The sequence below is a fragment of the Helianthus annuus genome, chromosome 2 (genome assembly GCF_002127325.2).
Source record: "Helianthus annuus cultivar XRQ/B chromosome 2, HanXRQr2.0-SUNRISE, whole genome shotgun sequence".
In the NCBI taxonomy this organism is placed as follows: Eukaryota; Viridiplantae; Streptophyta; class Magnoliopsida; order Asterales; family Asteraceae; genus Helianthus; species Helianthus annuus.
The window spans coordinates 98,901,100-98,919,837 of record NC_035434.2 but is presented as its reverse complement, the minus strand read 5'-3'; the positions used below and the strand labels follow the sequence as shown (position 1 = coordinate 98,919,837).

Below are 18,738 nucleotides of genomic sequence, written 5' to 3'. Positions count from 1 at the left end.
TTGAAAAGTGTATTGCAACATAATTAACCAACACAAATCGAATTGGTTATAGTTTATAAAAATCTCGTAGCCATGATTCTTAACCCAAAAACATTTGTTTTAATAAACCAAATCGTATAACATCTCGTAAAAACTCGTTAATAAAACTCGTATGGTTTATATCATTTCGAAAACCTCGTTGTGTGACATCGCTTCAAATCATTTCCCAAGTGAACTAAATAATGACACGCAATGTAATATGATAGAAGCACTTATATATAAGATGTACCAGCGGCGTATCTACCATGATTCTATCATACTACACCCGTCCCATTATCTAATCACTACCCAAAACCAATCGTTTAATTCGTTTAACTCGTCTTAAATCGTGTATCTCGTTTCAAATTGTTTAACTCGTCCGAAAATCGTATTCGTTTTAATAGTGAAACTACTTTTGGTTGTCTCACTAATAACATTCAAACCTTTGTGACTCGACTACCTCGTTTCTCGTATTAACAAACCACCAAAGGGTAAGTTAATAATCACATATTCGGTCGTTACCTACATAACCCCCACACATAACCATGGGTGTAGTCTGATAACGGGATTTGTCAGATCCTATGGTACCATAACCTAATACTGGTCGGCCTGATCAGAGCTAATGAATGTCATTCGTTATGTAATTACAACCAACAAGTCTTGTTCACATTATTGAAATCGTTATTAGTTTTTGTATAAACCATCTTAATCGTTTTTGAAATCATCGTTTCAACCTTGAAATCGTTTTGTACATATGAATCACCCCAAAACAATTGAAAACAGTAAAATAGGGGAACTATGTACTCACATTGAAGTGCAAGGTATCCTCAATCTAGAGAACTCAATAAGCTCAATAAAACCAAGGAAACTCAAGCAGCACCTAGTAATCGAATCGCTAGTGAAACAATAGACGCCTAAATCGGAAGATCGGAAAGAATGAGGTTTGGTAAACCAAATGAGTGTAGGAACTCATGGGATATGGTTTAACAATGCCTACATTCTAAATCGGAACCTAACCTAAGTGCTTTCGACCCATTGCGACCCGTTTAGGTAGCTTATGCTACTTTAACGCGCATTCGAGACGTCTAACTAGTCCTATGACAAGTATTATATGCCTAAACATGTTTAAATAGGTTGCATAATCAGTTATATGACAAAAGTTTAGGTTACGTAGGCTTAAAATCCAATTATGCATGAAAATGGCATTTTGGTAATTTACCTAAGGCATATAATTTACCTATCATACAACTATTAAACTCGGTGACCATAAGGTATAACCTCGGAAGGTTATTCCCTATGCAACTATGGTCACTAAACATGCTTGGTCGGATCCTAAAGATCGACCAAATGGGTCGAGTTCGAAAGTCTAAGCGGTGGTTTAGACCGCTTGACTTACGACTCTAAACAAGCACTAAACTAAAAGTGACGAGCTAAGCATGTTAAGACATGCTTAACTAAGTTAGAAAACAGGTTTTGATATCAAAACAAAGTGTTTTGATACCTAGAGTAGTTTGGTTGCAAAATACGCTTAAATGCGCATTTTGACTGAAACTATGACTCGTCACTACGCCTAGTCAACGTGGTAATCAGTAGGTATAGTCACTAAGGACAATAACCATCGTGATTACGCTCACGTTGCGAAGTTCAAACGAACTTCTCGTTGACCATCTCGTGGTCAAAGCTGAAAGTCAAACAAAGTTTGACTTTCGAGCTAGGAAAGCAATAAAAGAATGAAAGAGGACTTACAAAGGGTCCAAATAGATTTGGTTCCAAGTATTCTCAGGTAGGTAGTGAAATATCACAACCACTTAGAGAAATCTCAGACCAAATGCAAGGAAAATGGAATGAAAGCATGGCCTATATATAGTTTTCGCAAAATCGATAGGATCATTTCTTGGAGAAGAGGGAATTATCTAGGCCATACAAGTGTTAAGGACTGATTGGGGGACTTGTTCCCCAGACAAACCAGCCCCTAGCATTGAAAACTAGAGATCAAAACCAGCAAAAACGAGCAGAATGGCCAAATTCAATGTTTCTGTACTGTGACACTGACGCGGGCCGCGTAAGAATAAGGCTTGGGTTTACGCCCCAGGCCTAAGAACTTTGACAGATTGGCAGTTTTGGTCCCTACAGCCCAAAACTTGGTTTTCGATGCATTTTTGACACGTTTAAGCCCCGTTAACCTCATTTCAAGGCTCTAAAATGAAGTTAAAGTTTTGGGAACTCAAAACATGTTCAAAAATATATCGGATGTCGGTTCGTTTGGTCGTACGATCGCGTTGTTTGGTTACTTACGACGCAAGTCGTAACGAACGTGTGTACGATCCAAAATGCGCGAAAATTGGCGTTTTTGCGTCCCAATCACTAAAATAAAATATTTTAATGATTACATATGTTGGACCGAATTCCGACCCTGAATAGTTAGTAGAGAACATTCATCGTCACGTACGAAGGCGGAATCAACGTAAATGAAGTTATAACAGCTTTCCTATTCAATTCCTTTCTTTTTATTGCATTCTGATTACAAATTGACAGAGTTTCAGTACCAAATGCTCTCAACAGTTCCGCTCCAACATACATCAACAACTGATCAGGTTCGCTTGAATGTCCCTATATATAGTGTTATAGGTTCGCTTCAAAGGACATGTCATACAAGCGGACCAGCCTACTTGACACATAAGCGGAACCTTTTACAAATCAAATTCACATAAGCGAAACTAACATAAAATACATGAATTTTACTTTCTAGCTCCTAGTTTGACCAATCTTGACCTAAAACTTGATGCAGACGTAGTCAACAGACATTTCCATGCATCAACAACATAAATTTTTGGATGTCCAGATATATTCAGAATGTAAGATATGCGCGAAAATGCAAACTTGTGCACTTTTTGACGCTTTTAGTCCCTGAATGACCAATAAGTTTATTTTTGCGCACCAAGCACCTCAAAGCCTATTTATAAGCTATGTAAAGGATATTTAGGGCATATTTAACTTATGATCAAGTTCCGGAATGTTCGTTACTATACAAATCGGTATAGTTTCGCAGTTTGACACAAATAGTCCCTACGATCGATCAAACTTGGTTTCGACACACCAAACCATTCAAAACTTATTTCTAAGTTATGAGAAGGTTATTTAAGGTATGTTAAGCCTACTTCACTATCCCAGAGTGTTTTTCGTGTTTAACTGATTGCGTTTACGCACCAGTTTGCGTATAACTTTCAAGAAAGCGATTTAGAGCTTGAAATCGGATCGAATCAAATCGTAAAATCACCAAACACATAGAACACATACAGTAACACCAAAACACATTGTTTTATTGATAATTAACATCGTTTTGCATTGTTCATCGATTAAAGAGCACAGTTGTCACAGTCTCCCCCACTTTAGGAAATTTCGTCCCGAAATTTTAACTAGAGGAAACTTGTGAGAACAATTGCGGATATTTCTCCTTCATTTGGTCCTCACGTTCCCAAGTAAACTCTGGGCCATGTTTGGACTCCCAACAAACTTTGACTAATTTAATCCGTTTGTTCTTCAACTGTTTGAATGTACGGTCCACTATCTCCACAGGTTTCTCGACAAAGTGCATCGTTTCATCGATTTGGATCTCATCGAGAGGAATGTGAAGATCAGCGCCAGCTAAACACTTTCGTAAATTGGACACGTGAAAAGTCGGATGAATATTTCCAAGCTCTGGAGGTAGCTCTAGTCGATAGGCAACCTTTCCAACTCTTTCAACAATCTTAAATGGTCCAACATATCGTGGTGCAAGTTTTCCTTTCCTTCCAAATCTCACCACTCCCTTCCAAGGTGACACCTTGAGTAGGACATGGTCTCCGACTTGAAATTCTAGGGGCTTGCGTCGCATATCTGCATAACTCTTTTGACGGCTTCTAGCTGTCACAAGATTATCGCGAATTTTCTTGATTTTGTCTGTTGTTTCCAGAACGAGTTCAGGTCCAGTAAGCTGAGCCTCACCGACCTCATTCCAACAGATAGGTGAACGACATTTTCGACCGTAAAGAGCTTCGAATGGTGCCATATTGATGCTAGCATGATAACTATTGTTGTAAGAGAACTTGATCATTGGTAGATGAGAATCCCAATTACCACCAAAGTCTATCACGGATGCTCTAAGCATATCCTCCAAAGTTTGAATCGTCCTCTTAGATTGTCCATCTGTTTGGGGATGATAAGCAGTGCTTAGATTTAGTTGGGTTCCCATAGCAGATTGCATGGTTCTCCAAAAATGAGATGAAAATCGAGCATCACGATCGGAAATGATATCCAAAGGAACACCATGTCGGGATACAATCTCATCAACATAAATCTTTGCAAGTTTATCAGCAGATAGATCCTCGCAAATCGCAATAAAATGAGCTGACTTCTTTAATCGATCGATGACAACCCAAATAGAATCGTGACCTTTAGATGTACGCGGTAATTTAGTGATGAGATCCATAGCAATGTTCTCCTACTTCCAAACCGGTATCTCTGGTTGTACAAGCAAACCAGAAGGTCGTTGATGTTCAGCCTTGACTTTGAGACAAGTTAGGCATTTCGATACATACAAGGCAACATCTTTCTTCATACCAGGCCACCAAAACTTAGTACGAAGATCCTTGTACATTTTATCAGCACCAGGATGGATGGAATATCGAGACTTATGAGATTCGTCCATCACTAAAGTGCGAAGATCGTCTTGTTTCGGAACCCACAAACGATCCTTGAAATAAAGCAAACCATCGTCTTTCGCTTCGAGCTTAAGCTCAAGCTGACGTGGCAATTCCTCACTTATCAAATTTTGTGAAACACAAAATTGCTGAGCTTGAAGAATACGAGTTTAGAGATCAGATAGAGTTTGAACTGAATGAAGCTTAACTTGCTCTTTTCGACTTAGCGCATCGGCTACGACATTCTCCTTACCAGGATGATAGCGAATCTTGCAATCGTAGTCACTCAAGAGTTCAACCCAACGTCGTTGCCTCATGTTCAACTCCTTCTGATTAAGAATATGCTGGAGACTTTTGTGGTCTGTGAAAACCACACACTTCGTGCCATAAAGATAATGTCTCCAGATTTTGAGAGCAAAGACTACAGCGCCTAACTCAAGATCATGAGTCGTGTAGTTCTTCTCGTGAACTTTCAATTGTCTAGACGCGTATGCAATGACCTTGCCTCGTTGCATGAGAACACAACCAAGGCCTAAGTTGGAAGTTGGATGCATCGCAGTAGACAACGAAATCATCGCGTCCTTCGGGCAAAGATAGAACAGGAGCATCACAAAGTCTCTGTTTCAGCGTTTGGAACGCCTCGTCTTGCTTGGGTCCCCACTCAAAAGGCTTATTCTTCTGAGTCAAAGCAGTGAGTGGAACCGCAATCTTTGAGAAATTTGCAATAAAACGACGGTAATACCCAGCAAGTCCAAGAAAAGAACGAACTTCTGTGGGTGTCGTAGGTGTATTCCAATCCTTAATAGCAGCTATTTTGCAAGGATCCACATGAATACCCTGCTCGTTGACTATATGTCCCAAGAACTGAACTTCTTTAAGCCAGAATTCACACTTGGAGAATTTAGCAAAAAGTTGTTCCTTCTTTAGGAGTTCGAGAGTCAAACGAAGGTGTTGCTCGTGGTCGGCTCGAGACTTTGAATAAATAAGAATATCGTCGATGAACACAATGATGAACTTGTCTAATAAGGTTTACAGACCCTATTCATTAAGTCCATGAAAATGGCTCGAGCATTCGTTAGACCAAAAGGCATGACAGTGAACTCATAGTGTCCATATCTCGTGCGGAAAGCAGTTTTGGGAATATCTTCTTTGAATACACGAAGCTGATGATACCCAGAACGCAGATCGATCTTGGAAAAACAGGTAGCACCTTGTAGCTGATCAAAGAGATCATCGATTCGAGGTAGGGGATATCGATTCTTGATGGTAAGCTTATTAAGCTCACGATAATCGATACACATTCGAAAAGATCCATCTTTCTTTTTCACAAAGAGGACAGGAGCTCCCCAAGGTGAATAACTAGGTCGGATGAATCCTTTATCAGATAACTCTTGAAGCTGTTTCGATAACTCTTGCATCTCGGAAGGTGCAAGACGATAAGGTGCTTTCGCAATCGGGTTAGCATTGGGTACAAGATCAATATGAAACTCGACTTGACGAACTGGAGGCAAACCAGGCAGTTCATCAGGAAACACCTCTGGATAATCCCGAACAATCGGAATATCCTGAATACTCTTGTTCTTGCTTTTCTCCTCGGTGACATGTGCCAGGAAAGCAACATATCCTTTTCGTAGATAGCTTTGAGCTTTCATACATGACATGAGTTTCAAAGCAACAGATGGTTTCTCGCCACAAACCTCAAGAACATCACCAGAGGAAAGAGGAATACGAACGATCTTGTCGAAACAAACAACCTCGGTATGATGTTTGGTTAACCAATCCATCCCCATGATAATGTCGAAACTCCCAACTTGCATCGGTATGAGGTCGATAGGGAAAAGATGGTCATCGAGGTTCAATTGACAACCATGAAGAATAGAATCGTTTTTGAAATCATCGTTTAAACCTTGAAATCGTTTTGTACATATGAATCACCCCAAAATAATTGAAAACAGTAAAATAGGGGAACTATGTACTCACATTGAAGTGCAAGGTATCCTCAATCTAGAGAACTCAATAAGCTCAATCAAACCAAGGAAACTCAAGCAGCACCTAGTAATCGAATCGCTAGTCAAACAATAGACGCCTAAATCGGAAGATCGGAAAGAATGAGGTTTGGTAAACCAAATGAGTGTAGGAACTCATGGGATATGGTTTAACAATGCCTACATTCTAAATCGGAACCTAACCTAAGTGCTTTCGACCCATTGCGACCCGTTTAGGTAGCTTACGCTACTTTAACGCGTCGTGCACGCAACGCGCGTTCGAGACGTCTAACTAGTCCTATGACAAGTATTATATGCCTAAACATGTTTAAATAGGTTGCATAATCAGTTATATGACAAAAGTTTAGGTTAAATAGGCTTAAAATCCAATTATGCATGAAAAGGGCATTTTGGTAATTTACCTAAGGCATATAATTTACCTATCATACAACTATTAAACTCGGTGACCTTAAGGTATAACCTAGGAAGGTTATTCCCTATGCAACTATGGTCACTAAACATGCTTGGTTGGATCCTAAAGGTCGACCAAATGGGTCGAGTTCGAAAGTCTAAGCGGTGGTTTAGACCGCTTGACTTACGACTCTAAACAAGCACTAACTAAAAGTGACGAGCTAAGCATGTTAAGACATGCTTAACTAAGTTAGAAAATAGGTTTTGATATCAAAACAAAGTGTTTTGATACCTAGAGTAGTTTGGTTGCAAAAAACGCTTAAATGCACATTTTGACCGAAACTACGACTCATCACTACGCCTAGTCAACGTGGTAATCAGTAGGTATAGTCACTAAGGACTATAACCATCGTGATTACGCTCACGTTGCTAAGTTCAAATGAACTTCTCGTTGACCATCTCGTGGTCAAAGCTGAAAGTCAAACAAAGTTTGACTTTCGAGCTAGGAAAACAATAAAAGAATGAAAGAGGACTTACAAAGGGTCCAAATAGATTTGGTTACAAGTATTCTCAGGTAGGTAGTGAAATATCACAACCACTTAGAGAAATCTCAGACCAAATGCAAGGAAAATGGAATGAAAGCATGGCCTATATATTTTTTTTGCAAAACCGTTAGGATCATTTCTTGGAGAAGAGGGAATTATCTAGGCCATACAAGTGTTAAGGACTGATTGGGGGACTTGTTCCCCACACAAACCAGCCCCTAGCATTGAAAACTAGAGATCAAAACCAGCAAAAACAAGCAGAATGACCAAATTCAGTGTTTCTGTACTGTGACAATGACGCGGGCCGCGTAAGAATAAGGCTTAGGTTTACGCCCCAGGCCTAAGAACTTTGACAGATTGGCAGTTTTGGTCCCTGCAGCCCAAAACTTGGTTTTCGATGCATTTTTGACACGTTTAAGCCCCGTTAACCTCATTTCAAGGCTCTAAAATGAATTTAAAGTTTTGGGAACTCAAGACATGTTCAAAAATATCTCGGATGTCGGTTCGTTTGGTCGTACGATCCCGTTGTTCGGTTAATTACGACGGAAGTCGTAACGAACGTGTGTACGATCCAAAATGCACGAAAATTGGCGTTTTTACGTCCCAATCACTAAAATAAAATATTTTAATGATTACATAAATGTTTGGATGTCTGGATATATTCAGAACGTAAGATATGCGCGAAAATGCAAACTTGTGCACTTTTTGACGCTTTTAGTCCCTGAATGACCAATAAGTTTATTTTTGCGCACCAAACACCTCAAAGCCTATTTCTAAGCTATGTAAAGGATATTTAGGGCATATTTAACTTATGAACAAGTTCCGGAATGTTCGTTACTATACAAATCGGTATAGTTTCGTAGTTTGACACAAATAGTCCCTGCGATCGAACAAACTTGTTTTCGACACACCAAACCATTCAAAACTTATTTCTAAGTTATGTGAAGGTTATTTAAGGTATGTTAAGCCTATTTCACTATCCCGGAGTGTTTGTCGCGTTTAACTGATTGCGTTTACGCACCAGTTTGCGTATAACTTTCAAGAAAGCGATTTAGAGCTTGAAATCGGATCGAATCAAAATCGTAAAATCACCAAACACATAAAACACATATAGTAACACCAAAACACATTGTTTTATTGATAATTAACATCGTTTTGCATTGTTCATCGATTAAAGAGCACAGTTGTCACAACTACCAAGTCTATTATTTCAAAAACTAAAGTATGTTTTGATATACTATCTACTTAACTATTTCATACTGAAGTATATTTAGATATACTACTATGTCGTTTATCTCAAATCTAAAGTATATTTTATATACTATAAACCTTTTTCCAAAATGACGCATATTAGAAACAAAACTTTTAAAAGGATTCATGGCTATTTTTGAAAACTTAAAACCTTTTTCTTACATTATCCAAGGCCATGAATCTAATTCACAAATCCTATGTTACTCACAGGCATTTTTATGCTGGCGTACCTATTTTCACATATGTTTCAGGTGCTGCTATGTGATGATTGTTGATGCATGCTACAAATAGGATGGACTCGTGCCTTAGCGGCTTTAAAACTTGAGAGACAATTATTTGTATTTAACTGATTTGTAATAAAACAATGAGTTCAATAATCAAATAAAACAAAACTATTAATCCATGGTTGTGAAACAATGATTCTGTTACGACAGTCCCCGACGTTTCTGCCGGGATTTGTTATTTTACGCGGTCGGGGTGTGACAGACCCTATTCAAAATCTTCTTATTTCAAAACTTTTGAAGGCAAAAACTTATTAGCCTTATATATAAAGGATAGATTTTCCAGTTTGCCTTTTGATTGCTTTTATGTTTGTCACCGTATCCATAAACAATGTTTGGGATAGCTTGTAATCTATACTTGTCAGAATAGCATATCCCAAATACTGAGTTTTAGGGGTATTTCAGTAAAAGAAGTGGTCTTGGCAGTCAAGCAAACCAAAAGTTTGTGGAAAAAGAATTTCATTTCTGGTGGGAAATGTGGTTTGAAAGTTGTTGCTCCCACCAGTTGAGCATCATATCCTTTTTCTATAAACTCATTTTGTAGATCGTTTTTAGGGATTGTTTCCATACCTACCATGTCATTTTGGTTGAAGGTTGTGGAGATGGATTATGGGGTTATATGTATATGTTCTCCTTTAACCTTTGAGGTAATTGTGATGGGGTTTTTGTTTTTGAGTAAAAAATATGCATTTGCCCAAAACTCTCGGAGAGTATCTAGATAAATTGGTGCACTGCTAGTGAGAATGGTATGATATTTAGATGATGTAAGAATGTCGATGATGATATGGAAATCTGTGTTTTTGTCATGTTTGACTAGATACGGTAGGTAGTTATGGGGTAATTTGAGAATGAGAGCCATGGATCTTTTGAAGGTTATGAAAGAATCTTTTGAATGTCGATGAAGGTAAGAATGTCGATGAAGGTTATGAAAGAATCTTTTGAATAGATGATCTTTAGATTTAAAAGCAATGAATGTGGCTTGCAATTTTGGAGTTTATCTCTTTGTGAAATGCTTTGATTTTGGTGAATTTTGATAAAGCAAAACTCTGTTGAGATAGGGGTTTTTATAGGTTTATGGAACAATGATGATGACGTCGCCAACTGTTACTTTTTCAGTTACGTGGCAATCCTTTATTTGTTAAGGCAAAGCTCTATTTTAACATGGATTAGCCCCTCTGAGGAAACCCTTTGGTGAAGAAATGTAAGATATGTTTTGCCAAAGGTCTGTTTTGAAAACTCTGTTTGTTATCAACAGATGTTTGGGATAAAAACAGTGGTTGGTACATCTGTTGACTTATGGTCAACATATGGATGGAAACAGATGTTTGAAAACACTGTTGGGTTAAAAACAAAGTTTTGAAGAGAAAACAATGGTTGGTTTTGCAAAAACAATGGTTAAGTTTGACATTTTTAGTCAAAAAATGGAAGATGAATTAGTGTTTCTATGTTGCAAATAGTGGTTAACAAAGGTTAAAAAGAGTTTTGAACCACTGAAACAGATGTTTCACTCCTTTGAACATAGTTTTTGTTGATTTTTGAACAATCTTTTAATAATTTTAACGTGAAATTTTTGGTTTTCAGAGCCACGTATGAGTATTTTATTGAGAAATGATCCTTTTGGTGAATTTTTGAAAATGTTTTCATGCATTTATTCAGGTGAAGATATGTGCTAGGGAAACCTCTGCTTGCACTTTTAAATTGCCAACAGATGTTCCTTACACACAGTTGAAATAGGTCAATTTTGCAGAGAATCCAAAGCATTGTTTACTTTGGATTTGGTACTTTCTTTCAATGTGCCATCCCTTTGGCGATGTTCTTTTGTGATGAATAGTTTTTGAATGATCTCAAACAATTGTTGTTGACCCTCTACAAGTGCTTTTACACTTGGGTCAACAATTGCTTGACCATTCCCAATGAGTTGATCATATCCATGTGGATGCCTGTTTATTCTTGGTCTTTTGGGGCATGTGCATAGTCTAATTATACCTATAAGGTACTCTTTGACATGGTAGTTGCCCATATCCTCTGGGATAAATGTTTGATGATGGGGCAATAGTGTTTGAACATTCTTGTGAACAGGGTTTTGATTTAGTGCCATTGTGACAGATGTTTGAACAAACTCAAACCTTTTAGGAGCTGGTTATGGTTTCCTTATAATAGGACCAGCTTCCTATTTAACAACCATTTTCCCTTTTGACCCATTCTTGTTAATGTCATAGGGTTTTAGGAATGAGCACTGTTAAGTCACTTGATTACTCTTACCATAGATAGTGTACCCAAATTTTGAATCACAAATATTGTTTTCTATATTGATATCATATGCTTTTAATCTGAAACAGTTTTTAGTCATATGATTTGTTTTTTTTTTTCACAAAATTCATAAAACATATTTGCAACCTTATCTTTCCTATCACTTTTCTCTTCCTTTTTAACAACAGATGTTTGATCATCTATTTCAGATTTAGTAACAGGAATGATTTTAATCTTTGGTGCTTTAAGACCATCTGGGTTTATGAAATCAATGAGTTTGAAGTTTTCACGCACATCACATTAATCAGACCATGTTGGTTTAAATTCATGATTTTCTTTTTCAGTCTGAATTTGTGGTTTTTCTATGGTGCTCTTTTTACCACTTGGTTCTATGATCTTGATTTCTTCCCCACTTGAGTTGGTTAGTTTCACTTCAACAATTTGATATTCAATGTGCTTGTTTTCTACAGAGGATGGGTCATTATCATGTTTTCTGAACGCAACTCCAAACTTCATATTGCTCTTGATTTATTTTTCTAGAAGCATCTCATAACAAGTACATGACTCTACCCATTTTCCAGTTGATTTGGGTGGATTCCAACTCCTTTTTGCAACTTTGATATTTCTTTATGGTGTGTGTTGGGTGTGTTATATTTTTATTGATAATTTAAGCCCATTTTACACATTAGTCAAGTTTTAAATTTATAAAACACGATATTCTACTAACACTAAACACACACACGGGCAAGTGCACCCATCGTGAGCGTAGTATAGTGATGCGTGTTAGTGTGTATATGTTTTAGGTGTATATTTTAAGCCCTTTTACACTTTTTAGCCAAGTTTTAAATTTACAAAACACGATATTTACTAACACTCAACACACATATGGGCAAGTGCACCCATCGTGGACGTAGTATAGTGTTGGTAAGATACCGAGGTCGTCCAAGGACACAAGAGCTTTTAGTACCGGTTTATCTTCAACGTCTAATCAAATCAAAATGTTAGAAAAAGATTTTTAAACTAGGAAAATAAAACTAACTAAAATGCTGAAAATTAAAATAAAAGTAAAAACAGATAGACAAGATGAATCACTTTGATCCGACTCGTGTGTTAGTGTAACCTTTGATTATTTTCACACTTTTGCACTTGTTTAAGAGATTATCTTAGTTATTATAGTAGGCCCCTCTTTTGAAGGTGATGTTACCCTCAACCCAGTAGTTTGAGTCAGCGAGGATACAATCCTAAAGGGTTGGATTATTGAAAGATAATTAATTAAGTTATTAATGCATAATGTGGTAGGCCCCTCTTTTGAAGGCGACGTTACCCTCGGCTAAGCAGTCTGAGTCAGTAGGGATACAGTCCTAAGTAGTCGGGTTAAAGTTTTAATAGTAGTTTAAGTTATGAGGGGATCAAAGAGTTTGGACCCCCGCTATCCAATACCTTTGGGTATTGAAGGAGATCCTACTAAATTTGACCCAGGTCCTTTGCAGGATCTATACACTGAACAATGGCAAGACTCTTACCAAACCGTTCCCTTAACCCTCGACCAGGTAGCCAACATACCTCCATATAGACCGTGGAGATATGAATGGTGAAAATATTTTATTTTATATAGACAGGTAGCCAACTCTCTCTTCATTAATTGTAATTCGCAATTACAATAAATGCGCCTGCAGCAACCTGACCACGCCCCCGTGTCCGCTGGGCATGGCCCCGTGATGGGCAATAGAAGCTTCTATAGGTTTGTGTTTTCTGCTGCTTCTTGGGTACGGCCCCGTGCTCGCTGAGCACGGGGCGTGTTTAGTCTTCTGGCTTCTCTGTTTTGCTTGGGGAGAAGCTGTTGAGGGGTCGGGCATATCACTTTTGTTCCTTTTCTTGTATTTTTGTTAGATTTTGCTGTCTTTTTGCTTCTTTTGTTATTTTGAGCTCATTTAATCCTGAAAACATAAAAGGAAGACAAAAGCATACTTTTTCCAACATTAGTACTAAAAAAGGGTTAGTTTTAAGCCACAATTGATGTAATTTATATGTTGCATTTTGTGCATATCATATAGCGTTGGTAAGATACCGAGGTCGTCCAAGGACACAATAGTTTTTAGTACCGGTTTATCCTCAATGTCTAATCCAATCAAATTTGGTAAGATACCGAGGTCGTCCAAGGACACAATAGTTTTTAGTACCGGTTTATCCTCAATGTCTAATCCAATCAACTTTTTTAGAAAAGTTTTTGAAAATAAAAACTAAAAATGTTGAAAATAAAAATAAAATAAAAAATAATAGACAGACAAGATGAATCACTTGGATCCAACTCGCCTTTAATGTAACCTTTGATGATTTCCGCACTTTTGCACTTTTTAAGAGATTTAGTTATAGTAGTAGGCCCCTCTTTTGAAGGTGACGTTACCCTCAACCCATTGGTTTAAGTCAGCAATGACACAATCCCAAAGGGTCGGAATATTGGAAGATAAATAATTAAGTTATTAATGCGTAAAGTGGTAGGCCCTCTTTTGAAGGCGACGTTACCCTCAGCTAAGTGGTTTGTGTCAGCAGGGATACAGTCCCAAGTATCCGGTTTAATGTATTAATAGTAGTTTACATATGACGGGATCAAGCCATTCGCACCCCCGCCATCCAATACCAGTGGGTATTGAAGGAGGTCCTAGTAAGCTTGACCCAGGTCCTTGCAGGATCTATACACTGAACAAAGCAAGAACCATACCATACCATTCTCTTAACCCCCGACCAGGTAGCCAACATATCTCTATATAGACCGTAGAGATATGAATGGTGAAAATCTTTTACTTTATATAGACAGTAAAGTAATGCCAAGACACCACAGACAAATGATCATAGACAAATGATAAAGAAGTTTCAGCTTCAACATAAGAAACTAGTTATTAAAGTCATTAATACAAAACCAAATAAAAAGTGCAAAAAGATTAAAAATTAAAAGTATTACATTGAATGCTTGTCTTCACCAAGTGATGTAAGAGACTTAGCCAAACATGGCCTTTGATTGACAAGAACTCTTACGATCAATCTTGGATCCCGAGACTACTACACACACTCTAAGGTGGATGATGGATGATGGTGGTGGATGTGGGTGTTATAGTGGGGGTGGAGTGGTGGTGAAGTGGGAGAGAGGTGGTTTGCCAAGGGATGCCTTTAAAGTGAACCAAGCACCCTTATTTATAGCTAGAACAGTAGCCCGGCGACGACCTCGTATCCGCTGGACACACCCCCGTGGCCATCATCTTTCTCTTTCTTCATTAATTGCAATTGTCTGCATTAGGCTCCACACGCCCCCGTGTTCGCTGGGCACGACCCCATGTGTAGAAGCGTATCTGTACTATCCAGATTTGCAAGATTCTGCGAATCTTAGCGTTGACCACGCCCCGGTGGTAGGAATAGAAGCTTCCATAACTTTGTCCATTTCTGCAGACTCCTGACCACGCCCCCGTGTCCACTGGGCACGGGCCGTGGTCAGCCTTCTGTTTCTTGTTTTTGCTTGGGGAGATGCTGTAGAGGGGTCGGGCATGCCACTTTTTTTCATATTCTTTGTATTTATGTTAGTTTTTGCTGCATATTTGTACCTTTTGTTCGTTTGAGCTTATTTGGTCCTGAAAATACAAAAGGAAGACAAAAGCACACTTTTATCCAACATTAGTACTAAAAAGGGTTAGTTTTATGCCTCATTTGATGTAATTTATATGTTGCATTTTACACACATCAAATACCCCCACACTTGAATCTTTGCTTGTCCTTAAGCAAAACTCTTTATTATGTGGCTTACACACCCAAATGGAATGGGTAGAAGAGAAGTTTTGGGCTTGTCTTGAGTGTCGGGAATCCAAGATCTTTATTGAGTTTTATTTTTATGCTATTTACAATCCTATTCGTTATGATTTATTTAGAACGTTTCATAAGAGAAATTACTTATTTGGGCATAACATGCCTTTTTAAAATTCCATTTATATACAAGTTCACATACCTCACGGGAGATCACTCAACACTCGGCCGAAGATGTATTTTTGTTAAATACTCGAGACCGGCATGGAACTTACTTCTACCATACGCTTGCCAAGCAATCAATCCTCCTCCTTTTAAACTATAAACCTTTGTAAATATCAAGAGAACTTGGGGAAGGGTTAGGCTTGGGTTAAAGGTAGGTAGTTTTGGGTTAGTGGTTAGTAAAAGGGCTAAAAGCGTAAAAAGCGTCGGTCGTTGTAAAACTTTTTTGTTTTTGTTTTTGTGACTTTTATTCAAAATAAGTGTTTTCAAACAAAGTTTCTTTGAGGAACTTGTTTGTTTATTGCTAGAGTTCAAAATTATTAATTTTTATTTAATAAAGAGCCTCACAAGAAAACGAGCTTTTTACTAAAATAAAGGGTTTAAAAGAAAAAGGGTTTTGGTGGGTAAAGGGTGTTTGTATTGTGGGTTTAGAAACGAAAGGGTTTAGTCTTAAAGGGGTTAATTAGGGGGATTTTGGGTAGGTGATAAAAAAAATGAAAAATAATGGTGTTGAAAGGAAAATGGGTTAGTCCTAATGCCTCCATCATTTACTTACTTGGGTTTAAGTTGGTAAGGAACGGGAATGTATCGTCATGGAAAGTTCTAGAGTCGTAAGAACCAAGCGGCTATTCACACAAGAAATGAAAAATGAGCATTTAGTTTAAAGATGTATGCTTGTATGCCCAATAAAGGCTCAAAACTCACTTATTGTGGGAATGGGTTTATAAGGTGATCAAGTATATATAATCAAATTTTAACTAGATTTGTCATGCCGTTTCATAATTCTCTTATGTTGGTTGTTTTTATCACGACGCTATCGGTTGTAAATTTGTAAAAATATAACCTTTTTAGAACTTTTATTCCCAAATTAAACAAAGACAAGTAAAAAAAACGAAAAGTTTTTGAAAAAAATTGGGGTGATTAGCGGTTCCAATAGAGTTTTGTGTAAGGCTTGTTATTAGGATTTGCAAAATTCAAGGATTTAGCATTCCCCCACTCTTAAATTACACATTGTCCTCAATGTGTCCCAAAAATAAGTTTTTAGGTTGATTGAATGTGTAAAAAAATGTTGAAAAGCAAAATTTTATGTTACTGGGCATCTGGACACGGGCCCGTGTTGGTCCGGGCACGACCCCATGTTCAGATAGGCTGGGCATGGGGGCGTGTTCAGTGAACATGGCCCCGTGTCCAGTTACCTATACTGGGCATTTTCTGCAGAACCTCGGGCACCGGGGCGTGTTGGGATGGGCACGGCCCCGTGCTGAACTTGCTGTAATGAAGGAAAATTGTCGGGAGGCTCTGCTTTTGTACATAGGGTGTGGGTTCAAGGTCCCCTTAGTAATCTCCGACTTTTACCAATAGATTTTCGGCGACACCTTGCGGTTATTTGATTGACCTATCGGTGAGTTGTATGCTCATATTTGTGGGACTTGTTTTACCTAGTCCGAGTCGGTCGAACATTGATGTGGGCATGAGATTGATGCTAGCCCCAAGATCGGCTAGCGCATTCCGTATAGGTGATCCCCCCAATGGAACAAGGGATGGTGAAGCTTCCGGGGTCGATTTTCTTTTGTGGGAGTTTATTGAGTAGTACGACGGAGCACTCTTCACTTAAATTAACTAATTGCAATGTTTCAATTTTCCTTTTGTGAGTGAGAAAGTCTCTCATAAATTTTTAATATTTAGGCATTTGAGTGAGGACCTCCACAAATGGAAGATTGATGTGCAATTGTTTTAGTAAGTTTACGAATTTTGTTAATTGTTCATCCGTCTTTTGGCGAAGTAACCGACCGGGGTAGGGCACCGGGGGGGGGGGGGGTCTTAGTAGGTTCGTGATTTGGCGAATAAGTTGTTTCATTTTGAGGTGTTGATAAGTTTGTGGGTTGCATGGGCGGATTTTTGTCGGATGGAGGTAGCAGAGCCTCCTCGGGACTTATGGTACGGTTTCTCAATGTTATGAGATGCACTTGCGCCTTTGGGTTGGTCTCGGTTTTGCTGGGTAACGCGCCTTGTAGTCTATCGGAGAAATTTTGAGCTAGTTGATTTAGTTGTTTTTCAATGTTTTGAATGCTAGCTTGTTGATTTCTAAAACTTGATTCCATTTGTTGGAATCGATCTGAGTTTTTCTTTTCGGTGTCGGAGATGAGGCGTGAGATAATATCTTCAAGCCTCTCTCGTCCCCCCTGTTGTTGACAGAAATTTTGTGACTCATTTCTTGGTTGTTGAAAGTTTGTTCGTTGGTTTTGGTTTTGTTGATTACTACTATTGTCGGGTTCTCTCCAACCAAGGTTAGGGTGGTTACGCCATCCTTGGTTGTAGTTACCCGTTGAAGGACCCAACAGCCTAGGTCTATTATCAATGTAGTTTACCGTTTCAGTTTGATTATCCATTTCTTTCATACAACTCCAATTTTGATGTGGCCCACCACACCCTTCACAAGCCATAACCGAGGCTGTTTTTGCCATTTCTAACTTTTTGATTTTTGAAGAGAGGGCCTCGATTTGGGCTTGTAAAGAAGTGCTCTCATCTACCTTATGGGCGCCCGGGGCTATAGATTTTGTGCCTTAGGGAGTATGCCATTGAAAATTCTTTTGAGCAATTTCCTCAATTTGATTATAAATCTCATTTGGGCGACGATTACCTAGAAGTCCCCCGGAGCTAGAGTTGAGCGTTTGTCTTGTGTGTGGCAACAACCCATTATAGAAAGTGGGTACTTGTTGCCATACTGCAAGACCATGATGAGGGCATTTTCTTATAGCTCCTTGAATCTTTCCCAAGTTTCATATAAGGATTCCCCGTCCTCTTGTGAATATGTATTAATTTCAGTCATTAATTTAGCCATTTTAGAAGGAGGCAAATACTTATATAAAAACTTTTGGGCAAGTTCATCCCAAGTGTTTACCGAACCACTTGGAAGGGTGTTAAGCCAAGCCGTAGCTCGGTCTTTTAGTGAAAACGGAAACATTCAGAGGCGGATGGCGTCATTTGATGCTCCGTTGATCCGAAAAGTATCACATATTTCCAAAAATTTGGTAATATGTAAATGGGGATCTTCATCCGCACGCCCATGGAAAGTTGCGGAATTCTGGAGCATTTGTATCAAATGAGGCCGAAGTTCGAAGTTGTTGTCATCGACATTCGGTGCATTGATAGCGGTGCCGAGATTACCTACCGTGGGATGTAGGTAATCCATTAGGGTGCGTTGATCCGCCATTGGAGGTGGGTCCCCCGAAACTTTCTCTTGGATTTTAGCTTTAAGTCTTTTTCTTAGAAAGCGTTTGGGTTCGTCTAAAGGTTTTTTTATGTC

At 38.5% G+C, this 18,738-nt stretch overlaps 1 non-coding gene across 1 annotated transcript; it reads left to right on the top strand.

Annotated features, from left to right (window-relative positions):
- Positions 1-18,161: 18,161 nt before the first annotated feature.
- On the top strand, positions 18,162-18,267 carry LOC118489799. The gene has a single exon (XR_004887813.1). It is a non-coding gene; the product is annotated as a small nucleolar RNA R71 (small nucleolar RNA).
- The last annotated feature ends 471 nt before the right edge of the window (positions 18,268-18,738 follow it).